Genomic DNA, 14777 nt, shown 5'->3' with positions numbered 1-14777 from the left:
ACTGTATCATTATTATCCTTTATCTCTTGCTCGATGGGGATAGATGCGTTCCACATAGTCACCAAATTTAGAATTATTTAGTGAAAGAACATCATCTATATAGCGGAAAGTAGAGTTAAAGGATATTGCTAACTTTCTTCCTAAGAAGTTCCTGCATGAAGTCAGCCTCATAATAATAAAGAAACAAGTCGGCAAGTAGAGGGGCCACAGTTTGTTCCCATTGGAATGCCGACAGTCTGTTGAAAAAACACGTCCTCCGAAACAAATATGTTTTCAATCAAGAAATCAAGCATCTTGATAATATCAGTTTCAAAGAATTTTTTGTTTGAATCAGAGTGATCCTTTACAAAGTAGGATTTATCCTTTCCTAAGACAAGATACTTGTACGTTGGCCATTTTTTTTCATGAAGCAAAGCAATACCAACTCTTTCAATTTGTCTCTTAGTTTGGAATGTGGAATACTATATCGGATATGTTTCTGGAGTCGTCACTACAAAAACCTGCCCTTTTAACAAATTTGACCTACCGAATAAGACTATTTACTGGATTTGTAATAATATAAGCAACACGACAGGTGCCACAAAGTGAAGCATGATCTACTTACCCCTTCCGGTGCATCTGAGATCACTCCCAGTTTGGTGGGGTTCGTGTTGCTTAGTTTTTAGTTTTCTATGTTGTGTCTTCTGTACCTTTTTTGTCTATTTGTCTTTTTATTTTAGCCATGGCGTTGTCAGTTTATTTTCAATCTGTTAGTTTGACTGTCCCTATGGTATCTTTCGTCCCTCTTTTGTACAAGAACGGTAATTTTCATATTCATATCATTGGAATAGACTGATAAAAAAAAGTTCAGCCTTCCAGTCAATTCTCAGACCTATCCACTGCCGACAGTGGTAATTTTGGTACTGTTTTAACAATTCCCTTACAGTCAGTTCATTACAGTTCAGTAGAAAGTAAAATTACATTAATAACAAACTCCGACGAAAGTTCAAACAAAAAGTCCCTATAATCAAATGACAAAATCACAACTGAAACACATCAAACTAATGGGATAACAACTGTTATATTCGTGATTTCGAGTGTAGAAAATGATTGATTAAACCTTGTTTTGTAGCTTGTTAAACCTCTCACTTGTATAACATTCCAGTTATGGGACACTTTAATATGTTATGTATGTGTACAGGTAAATACTAACTACGGATAAGTCTGAACGTAGACTGAACATATCTTAATTTGCTGCAAGCAAACAGTATATATTACTAAATTAACCGTCGTGGATAATTATGAAAATTGACTGAAAACCCAAAACATTACTGTTTTTTTTATGGTTGAGGCTTTTCAGAACTGCCTCATGGGTAAAGGCTTTAATGACTTTGGTTTTTGTTGACATATCTTAAAGGTCGATGAATGTCTCATGCATGCTCTTATTACCATGTTTAGAGTACCTGAGATCAGATCAGGTTTTGGCAGACTCTTTTGTGTTACTCAGTCTTTAGTTTTTCCATGTTGTATTTTGTACACTTATGTATATCGTTAGGTTGATTTTCTTTTTTTGCTATAGCATTGTCATTAGCCTCTAGTCTTTGTAACATCAGTGACATATATATAGGTATATAATTATGTCTCTGATTACACATTTGTATGTTTTTGTAGTGATTAAGATTATAACGCAATGTTGACTGATGTATCCTATTTTTGACATTTTTTCCAATTGTGTCTGGGGTTTTTTTCAAACATCATTGTCAATATAATGGAATTTGATGCGAATGTCATACAAGTGAGAGGTTTAGCTAGCTATAAAACCAGGTTCTATCCACCATTTTCTACAAAAGAAATATTGCCTGTTCCAAGTCAGGAATATGACAGTTGTTATCTATTCGGGTTGATGTGTTTGAGCTTATGAGTTTGTCATTTGATAAGGCTTTTTCGATTTTGAATTTTCCTCGGAGTTAGTATTTTTGTGATATTACTATATTGAACCTTAGCTTCAAATATTTGATTAGGTTTGAGCATTTTGATAAACATTATCCAGAAATAGACTTCAGACATACGAAAACAATAGTGTTAGTTTCATTTTGTAACTAATTCAGTTATCAATCAACAGTGGAATATAATGATAAGATAATTCAATTAAAACAGGTAAGATAAGTTATTAACCAATACATGAAACAATATGGCAAAATAGTCAAAATTAAATTAATAATGACACCACTTTATAAATACTTTGTTTTAAGCTTGGATTTGACTGCCATACAGAAGATGTATTACAATATTAGAATAATTCAGTCAACTTTTGAGACAATAAAGGCAAAAAAATATACTGCATTAAGAATGCTACCAGAATATAATTTGTTTTTATTTCTTTTTGATGTTGATCACAAGAACAATGAAGTTTCATTGAAAACTGTTATGGAACTCAGACCTGAAAACACAAAGGAAGCATTTTTTACCATTTTATTTTTTGTTTGTAGCGACATAGAATTTTAATACATTTATGCCAACCAGGCAGACTCACTTTTACATATAAACATGATAAAGGATTCATTGATCAGATAGTAATTATAATAATTATTATGACCTACAAGTATAAGTATTCATCTAAATACTTTTAAGTGGGTTCATTGGGGTCTAAGAGTGACGCGGGATTGACGATTTTTTGTAAGCGTGACACGTGAAAGTCAAATTATTGTGTCCCTGAAAACGGGAAATGAGGTCTAGCGGGACCCAGGAAATGACAAAAAAATGAGAATTGCTTACGTACATAGTGTAAGCGGGATATGGGAATCTGACAAAACAGTAAGTGGGATCTGGGATCGAACCTCCAATGAGACCCCCTTTTTAGTTTTTTCCTGTAAATATAGTTTTGAAAACTGTATTGTTTGGTGATAACTTTCAAATGTGCTAATGTCTAACAAACATCACAACTTTTCTATTAATTCTGTAAGACAATGTTAGATAAACCAGGTAACAGTAAAATACGATATGTTTTTCATCTTTTGTGGGATATAAAATAAAATCAAATGCAGATAAATACACATGGGGGAAAGCTCTATAAAGCCAATTTTTACATCAATTTTCTTCTTCAGATCACATTAATCTTAAGGATATTATTAATAATAAGCAATGGTTTTATAACAGTAGGTCATTGTATAGAAAAATATAATTTGAATAGTTAATTATATTATGGTAATTGTCTTAAAATATTGCATGGAACCATGAATGATGGTAAATATCGTAACAAGTTTTAGCATGATATGATAAACATTCACTTTATAAAAATTATAAACATGTAGTGTCTATTTCTATCTAATATTTATTGAACATGAAATAACTGCTTCACATTGATGACGTCCATGAATGATGATGAGAGAAGTAAATTTACTGTTAGCTGTTCCACCATGATAGAAGTCCAAGGCCAGGTTCTGATATAGATCCCTGAAATCAAACATGGAAATGAATTATCATGAAACACACCTTTTAGGACAATTGTACTTGACTTTCTATGCTTTTAACCAGCCATACCTTTAAACAAAAATCTTCAAACTCTATAAAAGAATTTTCCCAAATAATCTTAAAATTACAGGATGTTTAACCCATGATTTGAAAGCTTTGAAAATATCCCCATAGAAAATAATTGGGCTAAAAATATATATTTATACATTTACTACATTTACTACATATTTATCTGTAAATATCTAGTTAACATTTATCAAGAGATATGAGCACTGAGATCAATATCATACATCTATATAAATACAGATCAAAACCATTTTTTCAATTTTCAGGAAAATATGAGTGGCTAAAACAGAAATATATAGTATTGACTATATATGTAGAATTACTGTAGGAAGATAGGAATATTTGAAAGTTCAAATCTATTTTAACGGCATTAACTCTCTAAATGCAGAACATGAAGGACATTGTTTTCATTGAATTTGATGGAGAATTGGAATTCTCATATATGAATTCTCTTAAATAGACACATTTTGTTTTTTGTGTCTGTTTGTTTTGTTCATGCATTGGTGACAATATAATGGAATTTGATGCGACTGTCATACAAGTGAGAAGTTTAGCTAGCTATAAAACCAGGTTCAATCCACCGTTTTCTACATTTGAAAATGCCTGTACCAAGTCAGGAATATGACAGCTCTTGTCCATTTGTTTTTGATGCGTTTTGTTATTTGATTTTGCCATGTGATTATAGACTTTCCGAATTGATTTTCCTCTGAGTTCAGTATTTTGTAACTTTACTTTTTTCTACCTTGGTATTAGTTTATACTATAATCAATAATCATTAAACATTAGTTAATTTGAAGTTTAAACTTTAATTAGGGACCTTCTTTAGGCCTCATAAAACCTACTTCTTTAATTGTACAAAGCAAAACAGTTTGAGTGATTTTTCGGCGGAAAAAAAATATTATGATGCTAAACAATGATACTATTTCAAATGAAATAGCATTCAGTCTTCATTATCGCTGAACCAGTATATATTTGTTTATGGGCCAGCTGAAGGACGCCTCCGGGTGCGAGAATTTCTCGTTGCATTGAAGACCTGTTGGCGACCTTCTGCTGTTGTCTGCTCTATGGTCGGGTTGTTGTCTCTTTGGCACATTCCCCATTTCCATTCTCAATTTTATATGATAAAAAAGTTACATACTACAATTGTGTACGGGGATTTCTTTGATTCCGAATCAGGATTATCACTGGTTTCAACACTGGTACCATCTGGTCCTGTAGGTGTGGTATCTACAAAAGTTTCGTCAACAACACGGAATCTGTAAAAAAAAAATAATATGCTGTATACCATACAGAGATGATCATGAATTTTACAAATTTAGGGATTTTTTAATTTGAATGAGTTGCTGTAAAAAGTTTTCAAAACTCTAAATCTAGTCTCTTAATTTAAGACAAATTGTTCTGTTTTGAAAGGGTCATTTGATGTAAATATAACTGAAGCACAAACTTCACAACCATAATGATATCGTACAAAGGGAGTTTTGTTTATAAAATAATTGTTCAGTCTGTGGTTCATATATATAAGGTATGATAATTTAATAATCTGGGCATCTTATTTGATCTCTGAGACATTGTGAATTGAAATAAACTGTTATACATTCAAATTAAAAATTTGCTGCTCTATTTATTTTCATATAATGATGCTCGTTTAAAATCTCCAGTAAGTTATTGTTAATGACAAGGGGTTCCAGGTTTTAAAATGTTTTCTTTTAAATCATGTGAACATTTCATGGTGTTCCAGGATTTCAAAATGGATAGAATCACACCTGGTTAATGTAACCAAAAAGTACTGAAAATAAGCTGAACCAGGACATGGAATCAAGAGATATGTGTGAATGAGATACTTTGACAAAGATATTGATTTCTGAAATTAAACTTTAACCACACCCTGAACATATACCGTAGACACTTCCGACAAGGAAAGGGAGGATAGTTATCTATCAATTCTACACAAAATGCTGCAGGCTTAATAAAAGAAAATATACCAGACTTATATGAAACTTACTATTAGAAATAAGTCAGTTCAATTTTTTTTATTATGGAAACAAATCAGATTCCTAACTATATATGGTTCAGGTTGAAATCTACTTCATATAATTTGAGGTGAAATACATTACAATACATTTTCCCTAACCTGCTTCACACCAAAATAGATATTCCTTAATAACTTGAATCAATATATATTAAACCAGAGAAGGATGGACAAGCAAAAAAATGACAAAAGGTATAGAATTAACAAACTCGAGTTAATCATTTTTTAATTCCTACCTAATTTCTTCACCAATATCCATAAAAAGATCATGTTTTTCTTCTTCAACTTCATAACTCCAGGCCCAAAGTTGTTCTTTATCATCGCTGTATGTGTTAAAGATTCAGACAAATACATATGCTATTATGGCATTAAAGTCATGCAGGACTCCAGTTTCTTTAAATTAAATATTGCACAATATTACAATAATAATTTCATCTATCCATTTTAGAGGTATTGCACTGTCTGGTTTAACTCATACAATAAAGATGTCAAATGTTGCATTGTTAATTACTAGTGTATTTTTTGTCATTGTATTTTATCCTTACAATTCTTTTTTTAAATGATGGCTGAGTTATATCAAGTAAACATTTATGTACAGTCATGACAGTTAAATGCATTTTATTTCAACTGGCTATTATACATATTGCATGTATTTTTTTTTAAGAAAATATTACCGTGACCATGGTGACACATGTAACATTTATAATATATAAGCAATCATTTAGTATGTTAAAAATAATGCATTTTAAAGTAAAAGATTCTCTTTTTACTATTGTGATATTAAGGATACAATCTTGAAGGGTGCTGCATGGCATCAGCAGGTATTAATATATCATCAAAGAATCCCATAGAAACTGAAAAAGAAAAGTTAATATGTATTGCAGAGAAATATAAACAGTAATTAAATTTCATAATATAATGTCAGAGAAAACTGTACACCTTGTAATCAGCATGACTTAAAATTTATTGGGTGACAATATGAATACTTAATATCCAAGTTTAAAATAAGAAGTATAGTTTCCTAAATTCAGTCATGGATCTCTGATGTGGCAGGTGTGTTCTAGTGATTATAATGATTTCAAAAACATCCGCAAACTGTGGCATCAATCAACTGGTTGTAAAAACTTATCAAAACTTAAGTCACATTTCTCTACAATATCTAAATCAATCTTTAAAACATATGAATAAATTTAAATGTGACTATCAAGGATATGCCATATCAACTTCAACCAGGTGCTCCGCAGGGCGCAGCTTTATACGACCGCAGAGGTCGAACCCTGAACAGTTTGGGCAAGTATGGACAAAACATTCTAGCGTGATACAGCTCTGAATTTGGATTGTGATCAAATTTTTGACATTACATGGTGTTTTTTTTTACACAAAACAATGTCAAGATTTTACAAATTTTACAATTAAAGATTTCTTCTTCAAACTTTTTAAATCTAAAATTAAATAGTTGACACAGCATAGGTTTCTGACACAGAATGAATGTGGTCTAATGAACTTAAAAGTTTGTTTTTGCCTTTTAGCAATTCACTATGCTGTTGAATATTAATCCTCTCAAAAAAATGTTTGAAGAAATTTTCTTTTTATTTATGAAATCTGAAATGAGAAAAATTTAACCCCCCCCCCCCCCCCCCCCCCTTTTTCACATCCCCGTTTCCCTTTTTCCAAAACTGATATCAATTCAAATTTCTAATGGAGTTTGCAACAATAACTACTCTTTTAAATACATCATAAAATATTAAAATGTAAAATAAAGTGCTTGTTATCACTGAATGGTAAAGATTGGTTGGTAGTAAAAGTGAATATACATTGTTTATTGTATAAAACAATAAAAAAAACTTCATCAGCAACATTTTATATTGGCAAATTTCCAATGAAGTTATTTACATAAAGTTATTGGCAAATAAAAATAGAAAATGACATCATAGTCATGTCTGGCAAATGTCCAACATACATTATCTAAAAACATTTTAGATAAGATAAGGAAATAAGATGTAAAAAAACTGCTTGTTATCACTGAATCGTAAAGATTATTTTAATTTATCAGTTGGTAGTAAAAAGTGAATATACATTGTATATTGTATATAACAAAGATTTAAGTTGATTCTGGACAAAGAAAGATAACTCCAATTAAAAAAAAATCTTGCTATTGCACAATATTTAGCAATTAGATATTTCTTGCTTACTATTCTGGACAAAGAAAGATAACTCTAATTAAAAAAAATTTGATACTTCACAATATTGTGCAATTAGATATTTCTTGCCATTGCGCAATACTGTGCAATTGAAAAGACTTGCTATTGCACAATACTTAATATAATAATTTTAGATCCTGATTTGGACCAACTTGAAAACTGGGCCATAATAAAAAATCTGAGTACATTTTTGGATTCAGCATATCAAAGAACTTCAAGATTTCAATTTTTGTTAAAATCAGACTAAGTTTAATTTTGGACCCTTTGGACTTTAGTGTAGACCAATTTGAAAACAGGACCAAAAATGAAGAATCTACATACACAGTTAGATTTGGTATATCAAAGAACCCCATTTATTCAATTTTTGATGAAATCAAACAAAGTTTAATTTTGGACCCCGATTTGGACCAACTTGAAAACTGGGCCAATAATCAAGAATCTAAGTACATTTTTAGATTCAGCATATCAAAGAACCTAACTGATTCATTTTTTGTCAAAATCAAACTAAGTTTAATTTTGGACCCTTTGGGACCTTAATGTAGACCAATTTGAAAACGGACCAAAAGTTAAGAATCTACATACACAGTCATGACAGTTAGATTCGGCATATCAAAGAACCCCAATTATTCAATTTTGATGAAATCAAACAAAAGTTTAATTTTGGACCCTTTGGGCCCCTTATTATGTTGGGACCAAAACTCCCAAAATCAAACCCAACCTTTCTTTTATGGTCATAAACCTTGTGTTTAAATTTCATAGATTTCTATTTACTTATACTAACGTTATGGTGCGAAAACCAAGAAAAATGCTTATTTGGGTCCCTTTTTGGCCCCTAATTCCTAAACTGTTGGGACCTAAACTCCCAAAATCAATACCAACCTTCCTTTTGTAGTCATTAACATTGTGTTTAAATTTCGTTGATTTCTATTTACTTAAACTAATGTTATTGTGCGAAAACCAAGAATAATGCTTATTTGGGCCCTTTTTTGGCCCCTAATTCCTAAACTGTTGAGACCAAACTCCCAAAATCAATCCCAACCGTTCTTTTGTGGTCATAAACCTTGTGTCAAAATTTCATAGATTCTATTAACTAAACTAAAGTTATAGTGCGAAAACCAAGAAAATGCTTATTTGGGCCCTTTTTGGCCCCTAATTCCTAAAATGTTGGGACCAAAACTCCCAAAATCAATACCAACCTTCCTTTTGTGGTCATAAACCTTGTGTTAAAATTTCATAGATTTCCATTCACTTTTACTAAAGTTAGAGTGCGAAACTAAAAGTATTCGGACGCCGGACGACGACGACGACGACGACGCCGACGCCAACGTGATAGCAATATACGACGAAAATTTTTTCAAAATTTGCGGTCGTATAAAAATTAATAAAAACACAAGATTAACTGCAAGCTATTATTCAATAATGATACCCTAGCGCTTTTTAGCGAATTTAGTGAACTGAAAGTTGAACAGCAATCAATGGACATGAAAATGAAAAGTATGGAAAAGTATACCCCCTTATCATAATTCTCTTATTATGAAAGATTTGCAATAATCCTTAATTGTAAAACTAGTTGACAATTTAAATAGACTGATAAAATTGACTATAAATATGAAAATAAGACATTTTTTAAGATCTAACATAAAAGTCTCTATAAAACACAACTTAAAAACTAACGGCTGAGACGCATGCATGGACCCCGAAGAAAATTTGATTGTTCACAGGTATTCTAGAGGGTAAGCAGATCCTGGCACTCATGTGACAGCTGTAGTGTTAAAAAAACTTAATTTTAAAGTAAAACCAACTAATGAGATAAAACACAATAGGGAATTAGTAATTTATTCTTATCTTGCACTAAAATATCTCCATTTTGTAAACCATCAAGTCACCAAATTTTTAACCCTAAAACTTGACAGTGTGAAATTCTAAAATAGAAAAACATAACTTATGGTGGTACCCCAACACTACAGGGAGATAACTCTGTAAAGTCAGCTTAATGTTTTAATTATGTTGTGTTGTAAAGGGGATATTAAGGTTCTCAGTGATCAAAATTGGTTGTATGTCAAACTGCTATATAACCAGTGTAATTTTTCTGATAAAATGGTTGTTTAAAAATTTTTGAAATTTTTATATTTTTGTTAAAGGGTCAAAGTTAATACTATGTCAAAATTTTATGAAAATTAAACGAGCCAAATTAATTTTAGTGAAAGTGTTGGGTACCACCTTAAGTCTATAAACAAAATCTCACCATAAACTCCTTCTTTACTACAACTTTTAGTTTTTACCCGTCAATACTTCGTCAATAAATGGTCTGTACACTATATATCTGAAATGAACTGTTCAGAAGCAAAGAATTTCAATTATCTCATTTAATTGTGTATTAAGTGTTTATCAAATATAAGATCTTTGTTATATGTAATTATCATTCAACAAACTAAAGTTCATCTCGTTTTAGGATGCAAAGTTATTACTTCATGTACTTTTAATTGTCAACTGGTGTCATCCACATAAGCTTTAATCAAGTCAGTTTTCTACAGGTTTTGCATGAACTAAAGTCAAATTAAGTTGTTGTTTTTTTAAGAAGATGATACAACCTCAACGTGGTCAATGAATAAAAATGTCTTTGATAATAATTCAAAACTTTACCTATTGAGTGTGAGGCTCCATCTCCTGGGAATATAAAACTGTCCTCAATTTTGGTGATATCCCACAATGCAATGCACAACCCAACATTATGTACTACCTTCGATGTAGAAAAGAAACGATTTGGAAATACATAATCATGATACATGTAATGATTAAACATTTTTGAGAATTTTATAATAGTATGGTAGAATAAAAGATCAACTGCTAAAGATTTTTTAAAATCAATAGTCTGTATATCATGAATATTAACAATGCAATACACCACGCACACTTACCTTATTGGCAAATTTTTTGTTCAGAGCCTCATTTACTGCATCATTGATTTAATATTGAACAACCATGGCGGGATCCTCACAGTATCTTTCATTTCTACCAACACAAACATTGTCAGGATCTTTGTTAATTACATTTTTGTCTGAAATATAAAAAGTGACAGATATTTATAAATATATTTCAGTTATAAAAATGATATACAGATTTAATATGAACTGATGGTATCACCAGCCAGTAGTCAGCACTTCAGTGTTGACATGAATATCAATTATATGGTAATTTTTATAAATTTCTGTTACAAAACTTTGAATTTTTCGAAACCCTAAGGATTTTCTTATCCAGGAATAGATTACCTTAGCCGTATTTGACACAACTTTTTGGAATTTTGGTTCCTCAATGCTCTTCAACTTTGTACTTGTTTGACTTATAACGATTTTGATCTGAGCGTCACTGAAGAGTATTATGTAAACGAAATGCATGTCTGGTGTATTGAATTATAATCCTGGTACCTTTGATAACTATCTAGGCTACACAGATTCTGAATTTCTCATCTAGGAACTTAAGGAATACTATTTTGGAATCAGCAACACATAACTTACATATTTGTGACACATTGACCATTTATGAGACATTTTTTATTGAGATGTACTCATTTTATGGGAACAAATGTGATATTCAGTAAAAAAAAAAATGACAAATAGCGAGGAACTCAGTCCTGGACACAGCATTCATTAAGCGAAATGTTTGGTGTTTAAAGGGGTGATACTAAGAATAAAGACAATGAATGCAGTAATCTTCCATATTCTTACCAAAAAAATGATAGCAATTTTACATTGCATTTTTGTTACTTTTTTAGAGGGTGTTTTCCTCGGTGCTAGTACATTTGTAATATTTTCTGTCTACATTAATCATTTTACCAAGTTGGCAACAGACCATCATGAAAATGTAGACCATGTCAGTAAAAACGTTGTCTCTTTACTGCACTGGTGACTCACAAGCTGCTTATTTCAATATGAAGTTGAGAGTGGAAATGGAGTCAAAGAGACAACAACCTAACCAAAGAACAGATAACAGCCCAGGCCACCAATGCAGGGAGAAAATATACATAGTTTAAAGAAGTGTTTGCAGTCTGCACCAAAAACTTTTTCAACTACTAGTCCGAAGACCAATATTCTGACAATATTTTTGTTCTTATTGGCCCAAACAAAGTTTGCAAAAAACTTACTAGTCCGAACCAAATTTTACTGGTCTGGGGCATCGGCCTAGTGGCCTAACCGTGCAGACTGGTGTTTGAATACTACATATACTAGTTAACAAGTCTAATATATTCATCAAAGAAAGGACCTAATAAATTTTCGTCCAAGGCCAATACAAATCCTTGCCAGGAGGTTACTTCGATATTCTTTTGGTAGGGGTGTTGCCATTTTTGCCTCAAAAAACGTACCCATTTTAATATAACATTCACTGAAATTCAGTACCGATAGTTATATAAATATTTAAGAAAGAATGACCTATACTTATACACAATATTTTTAAATATGACCCATGCTTATCATGCTTATATAAGCACTAACTCATCATCACTCATAATTCATAAATATACCAGCTACCCTTAAGTTTTTATATATGAATTGACATCGTTTGGTGCATATCAAAAGTATATTTATATATGATATGTAGATCATACCCAAATCAATATACAGTTATCAAACGTAAATGCATTTAATATAGGATGTCATTAAAAAGGAGGGTCATTTTTATATAAAATCTCGCAAAATTATGACCCATATTTTTGGCACATCCCCGTATACCCAATAATAGGAAGTTACCCCCCGTGGGTAGTCATGCCATGGTAGTTGTCACGTCACATTTTTCATATGTACCTACTGTATCAAGGTTTGGGATTTCGTGTAAGAAAGATGGAAGAGTATGAAAAAACATATTTTCAAATTGTATTTATTTAATAATAATACATAATAAACATTGCAAATTAAATGCACACCCTTTGATGGAAAATGAGACTGTACAGTCCCTATAAAAAGAAAAACTTGATAAAAATTAATACTATTATAAAATGTAAATGCAAATTTAAAGAATTAAATTTTACTGAATTTGAAAAATACCCATATGAGATTTTTTTTAAATCTTTAGTAAAATGTAAAACAGAAGATGATCAAATAAACATTTTGCTTCCCTCGCAATCAGGTTTTGTCCATCTTTAGTCATGCCAAGTTTAAAGTAGAAAGGACATTTCATTTGATATACATGTACTAAAAGTAGGCATATCCTTTATATTAAGAACGGTTTAAAATAGGAAAACTAGAAGTATTCGACATAAAAAAAACTTGACCTTAGACTACTATGACACATAGTAATCTCAGATGTGACTAATGTATGAAACGTGGCAAATTCGATTTAATACTACACTTTAAAACAAATATTTTGTATTAGGCCTTTTTCCTATCGAATTTGTTTGGAATTTTTTGCCTACATGATTAAATGAAAAATGTATTCTGTTAGGGACGACATCAAAAAATCTATGGAGAATAAAAAACTTAATTCAAATAGTTTGGGGTGTTGTTAGAATTGCTGCAAGTTTTGTTTGAATGGGGGGGAGGTTATGCGGTCAGTGAAAAACTATATGAATTAAGTTTTTTCTCCTACATTGAACTTTTGATGTTGTCCCTTATACTTTAATTGTATAAAATTAATCGACTGTTCTAATTCATGATACCAATGAAATGTCTACCCACATGTATATCACTCTTTTCCATTTTTTAATGAATATATATAAAACTTAAATAACTAGAGGCTCTTAAGTGTCGCTCATCTTGGTCTATGTGCATATTCAACAAAGGAAACAGATGGATTCATGACAAAATTGTGTGTTGTGATGGTGACATGTTTGTAGATCTAACTTTACTGAACATTCTTGCTGCTTACAATTATCTCTATCTATAATTAACTTGGCCCCAGTAGTTACAGAGGAAAATATTTTGTAAAAATTTACAAAAAATTACCGAATAAATGAAAATTGTTAAAAATTGAAAGTATAATGAGCAATAACTCCTTCAGGGGTCTACTGACCATTTTGGTCATGTTGACTTATTTGTAGATCTTACTTTGCAAAAGTCTAAACATTATTGCTGTTTACTGTTTATCTCTATCTATAATAATACTCAAGATAATAACCAAAACCAGCAAAATTTTCTTAAAATTTCCAATTTAGGGGCAGCAACCCAACAACCAGTTGTCTGACTCATCTGAAAATTTCAGGGCAGATAGATCTTGCTATGATAAACAATTTAACCCCCTGTCAGATTTGCTCTAAATGCTTAGGTTTCAGAGTTATAAACCAAAATCTACATTTTACCCCTATGTTCTATTTTTAGCCATGGTGGGCATCTTGGTTAGTTGGCTGGGTCAGCGGACACATATTTTAAACAAGATACTCCAATGATGATTGTGTTTGGTTGAATTTTGCCCAGTAGTTTCTGAGGAGAAGATTTTTGTAAAAGTTATCAATGGAGATGACAACGGAGGATGGACGCCAAATGATGAGAAAAGCTCACTTGACCCTTTGGGCCAGGTGAGCTTTAAACTGTTCACTTACCATGCTTACCTATATATAAATATTTACAAATCTTTCTGAGTAGTTTTAGTCAATTTATTCACTAATTACCATGATTACGACAAATTCTGTATATTTCACGTTTATTCCTGATCCAATGGCATTTCATTATAAACCGGATGTGGGTACGCGTAGCCTACGTTGTGGGTACGCACAGATACTGCCATATAAATTAAACACTTACTGACTGAATATATGTTGAATAGTAAGTTTATGCAACGCCTCAGGGCAAAAGTTCCACCTTGGGGACAATAAACTTACTATTCAACTCTCATACCCAGTAAATACACACATACACAAGTGCTAGAAAGATAAAAAAAAGTACCAAATACCTTGGAGTCAACATTGAATCACCTCTCCTGGAAACAACACATCAATAGAGTAACAAAAAAAGCAAACAGCATGCTAGGATTCCTAAAACGCAACCTAAGAACGTCCAACAGCGAAACCAAGACAAATTCATATGTCACTGTATGTTGCAATG

At 31.5% G+C, this 14777-nt stretch overlaps 1 pseudogene; it reads right to left on the bottom strand.

Annotated features, from left to right (window-relative positions):
- Nucleotides 1-3292: 3292 nt before the first annotated feature.
- On the bottom strand, nt 3293-10811 carry LOC139504923 (DNA-directed RNA polymerase III subunit RPC8-like; annotated as a pseudogene).
- Nucleotides 10812-14777: the final 3966 nt, after the last annotated feature.

The sequence above is a fragment of the Mytilus edulis genome, unplaced genomic scaffold, assembly GCF_963676685.1.
Source record: "Mytilus edulis unplaced genomic scaffold, xbMytEdul2.2 SCAFFOLD_1134, whole genome shotgun sequence".
NCBI classification, from domain to species: domain Eukaryota; kingdom Metazoa; phylum Mollusca; class Bivalvia; order Mytilida; family Mytilidae; genus Mytilus; species Mytilus edulis.
Note: the sequence above shows the minus strand (reverse complement) of the source record. Positions and strands in the feature narration are given on the sequence as shown.